General features: G+C 43.1%; 1 long non-coding RNA gene across 1 annotated transcript; it reads left to right on the top strand.

Annotated features, from left to right (window-relative positions):
* Positions 1 to 824: 824 nt before the first annotated feature.
* LOC144381995 (uncharacterized) lies at positions 825 to 3,729 on the top strand. The gene is made up of 2 exons (XR_013448402.1): positions 825 to 885; positions 1,076 to 3,729. It is a non-coding gene; the product is annotated as an uncharacterized LOC144381995 (long non-coding RNA).
* The last annotated feature ends 226 nt before the right edge of the window (positions 3,730 to 3,955 follow it).

The raw sequence follows: 3,955 nt of genomic DNA, 5'->3' as shown, positions 1-3,955 counted from the left end.
GCTCGACCCCAGGACCCTGGGATCATGACCTGAGCCGAAGGCAGACGCTTAATGACTGAGCCACCCAGGCGCCCCTGATGCTGACTTTTAATTAAAGAATGTGTTGTCTGTATGATACACATATGCCTGGCCAAATCACACCTAGTCTTTTCTAGTAGAATTTTCCAATGTCCTGATTCCCAGGGCCACTATTCTAAAAGACAATTAGCAGTGGTCTCATCCACCCGTCCTCTATCCACCCATCCAGTCACCCATCCATCCATCTGCCCACCCACCATCCATCCATCCATCCACTTACAGCTTTTATTGGTTTGTACATAAGTCCATTCAGAAAGTGAACATACTTGGAAAGGTTCCAAAAGATAAGTTTTCTTGTTTTTCCTTGTCTATGGGTCTATAGGGCTGCTTTGTCAGGTGCTTCGCTAACACCAGGGTGAGGCCCAGGGTTCTGGGAGGCAACACTAGCGGCCTGAGCACGAGGTCCCGAGGCCCTGGAAGTGCAGGAGACAGCCCGGCATAGGGTCATCTGGGGTGGGGGGTGGGGGAGGATGCAGGGAGGGGAGGAGGACTTGGGATCCTCACAGGGGCTCCGCCTCCCGCACCTGCCTTCCAGAGCGGAGGCGGGTCCTGGGCGCGGCTAGGGGGCGTGGCGAACCGTGTAGGAGGGGTCTGGAGGGAGTGATGGGGCGGAGCTGGTGGGCAGGGTCGGGCAAAGGGTGACGTCTGGCGTGGCGTGCCGTGGCGTGGCGAGGGGCGTGGCACAGGTGCAGGGGGCGTGGCCAACGCTGGTGCGGGACCGGGCCTTGGTGGGCGGGGTGGGGCGGAGCTGGGCAGCCTGTGGTCAAGACTAGGCGAGGCCTCCCAGGACAGCGCGGGTGCAGCCAGGTGAGTGAGACGGTGAAGTCCGGAGGGATGTGGCCAGGAGGGACAAGGAGGGCCTTAAGGCGCCGAGCCCCCCGGAGGTGGGAGGGATTTGGAGCCCGGGCTGAGGGCTGAGGGTGAGCCCCTGGCAGATGGTTGTTGGTACTTGGATTGTTGTGCTTGAAACACACACTGTTTCTTGCTGCATCCCCAGAATCAAGCGATCTGGTCTCGCGGGCCCATCGGGAGTCACCTGCACCGCACCTGTTCCGAATTATAAGGCATCCCAGGTGTCCAGGTGTAAGTCTTCGTTGGGACCTGCGCGCTACCCGTGCTCCCGGACAACGACGCGGGGAAGGTCTGACACAAAGTCCTTCCTGCCCTGGCCGAGTCTGGGGGATCTCAGAGGCTTTCAGGCGTCTGGCCCTTTCCTGCCGTCCGGACTGCTTGCTCCAAACCCATCTCGGCCTAGGCTGCAGGAACAGATGACACTTTGCCCCAAGCGACGCAAATGATGAATATCTACTGACACAGAGAAACAATTTACCATTTCCAGATAGCCCTATTCAGCTCAGACAGGGATGCTTAACATAGTATTCAAGCTAGTGTTAATTTTAAATAAATATAAAAGAAATTATTTTTAATGTTAATCCATAGGACGCAAACCCATGCTAGATCAGATTTCAGGCTGTGAACTGTCCTGTCACTAACTAGAATACTCCAAACAAAAGGAATTGGTTCTAATAGGGTTTCCCTATATCATATTTTAAACAATTCCACACCTTTATCATAAATAAACTTTTTTAAAGAAATTAAATTGGTATTATTTAGAATGCTAATTCTGAGGCCCATTTCTAGATTTTATAAAAGAAGTTAAGCGTTGTCATAACTGTACTCTATGGCTCTTATAATTGAAAGTAAATGAAAATGTATGAATTTCACAGTCAGAATTACAAGGGGATATATTTTTGCCTTATTAAGGAGTTTTTATACTTGATATTTAGTTGTATGTTTGCACATTATTAAAATTTTTGAGTCATCGCCTGGGAATAAAAAATTATTTTGAGAAATTGCTAGAGAAAATGGTATGGTTTTGCTTTTTGGCAAAGGGCACTGTTATCCTGTACTATAAAAACACATAGTACTTACAGAACATTCCCTTTTACAAAATGCTGGAAAAATATTTGTTCTTAATGTTCTGTACCGTTCGATGGACTTATGTCTTCACACACAATTGGCCCTTGCAGCAAGCCAATTCATGGTCGCCCCTGCTGGGAAGACTTATATACACAATACTTCCCAGAACAAATGCACATTGGTCTAATGTACAGCTTCTGAAACAAATGACTAACAATAGTGTGGCGATCAAAAAACAAAACTAAAATATACTTTGATGTGATTGCCATTGCTGAAGATGGAGTTTCCTAACAGTATGGAAGCCATTACTGCCCTTGACCTACATTTTACTCTGTATGTTTATTTCAAGCACAGGGAAGGAATGTAGCAATTTCAGTAGCTCTCTTGGAATAAAAGAAAAACGAGGAGAAGAATCCAAAGATGGGAGCATTCTGGAGAAAGAAATTGATTATGCATGTAATACAAGGAAGTGTGATATTGCCTTATTGAGCTCTTCAATATTTTTCTTCCGAAGGGAAATATCCTCTGACTTAAAAGAAAAAATCCATTGACAATTGTTGGCCATATTATTATTTTTATAACATGATACAGCACATTTATTTCCCTTCTTTATTTTATCAGACTAAAACAACAACAAAAATGGATTTCCTCTGGTGTCCTTGATTTAGAACCCTGGTTTGCAATCCCACTGTGTTTTGAGCTGCATTGGTAACTCAGATTGGACTCAGATGAGGAGTGTGGATTTCATTGTGTGTGTTTTTTTTTAATTTTTAATTTAATTTTAAGTTATCATGCGGTAAATGTACACTTTTTGCCAAACAGTTCTGTGAGTTTTGACAAGTTGATAATTATGTAAGCACCACCACAATCTAGAAACAGAATAGTTCCATTCAACCCCCAAATTTCCCTCATGCTGACCCTTTGTGGCCTGTAGCTTCCTCCTACCCACATTCCCGACAATGCCTCCTCCATCCCTAAAGTTTTGTCTTTGCGGAAATATCATATAAATGGAATCATCATACAGTTCCTAACCTTTTGAGACTCGCTTCTTTCACTTAGCATAATGCATTTGAAATTCATCTGAATCAACATTTCAGTTCTTTTTATTACTTTATATTCCATTTAATGGTGTGCCATGATTTATCCATTCACCAGTTGAAGGGCAGTCTCTGGCAATTATGAGTAATGCTGCCATACACACCAGCATACAGATTCTGTATCACTCTAAATTTTTTTTCACTTGGGAGTAGCATTGTGAATTTTGGTGCTATTAGAAATGGTCCTGTCTGTGTGATTCCTATTTTTAATTGTTCACTGCTAGTATATAAAAATACACTTGATTTTTGTATACTACTGCATATCCTGTGACCTGGCTAAATTTACTTGTTAGTTCTAGGAACTATCTTGTAGAATCCTTCTAAGCATTGTTTTAGCTGGAATCCACAAGCTTTGATATCTTAAATTTTTTCATTCAGTTCAAAATATTTTCTGATTTTTCTTGTGATTTCTATGGCTCATAGATTATTTAGAAGTGTACTTTTTAATTTCAAAATGTTTTGATGTTTCCCAGATATCTTACTGTAATTGATTATTAGTTTAATTTCATTATGACCAGAAAATGTACTTCGCAAAATTTTTTTATTTCAAGTTTGTTAATGTTTGTTTTATGACTCAAAATATGGCCTATTTTGATGAATGTCCCATGTGCATTTGAAAAGAATGTGTATTCTATTTTTTTGGATGGAATGTTTTCTTTCTTTTTTTTTTTCCTAAGATTTTATTTATTTATTTATTTTAGAGAGAGAGAGTGAGTGAGAGAGCAGCAGAGGGAGAGGGAGAAGCAGGCTCCCTGCAGGGAGCCTGACTTGGGGCTCAATCCCAGGACCCTGAGATCATGACCTGAGCCAAAGGCAGACACTTAACTGATGGAGTCACTCAGGCTCTCTGGATGGAATGT

The sequence above is a fragment of the Halichoerus grypus genome, chromosome 5 (genome assembly GCF_964656455.1).
Source record: "Halichoerus grypus chromosome 5, mHalGry1.hap1.1, whole genome shotgun sequence".
Classification (NCBI taxonomy): Eukaryota; Metazoa; Chordata; class Mammalia; order Carnivora; family Phocidae; genus Halichoerus; species Halichoerus grypus.
The sequence above is the reverse complement of the archived record's forward strand: the minus strand, read 5'-3'. Positions and strand labels throughout refer to the sequence as shown.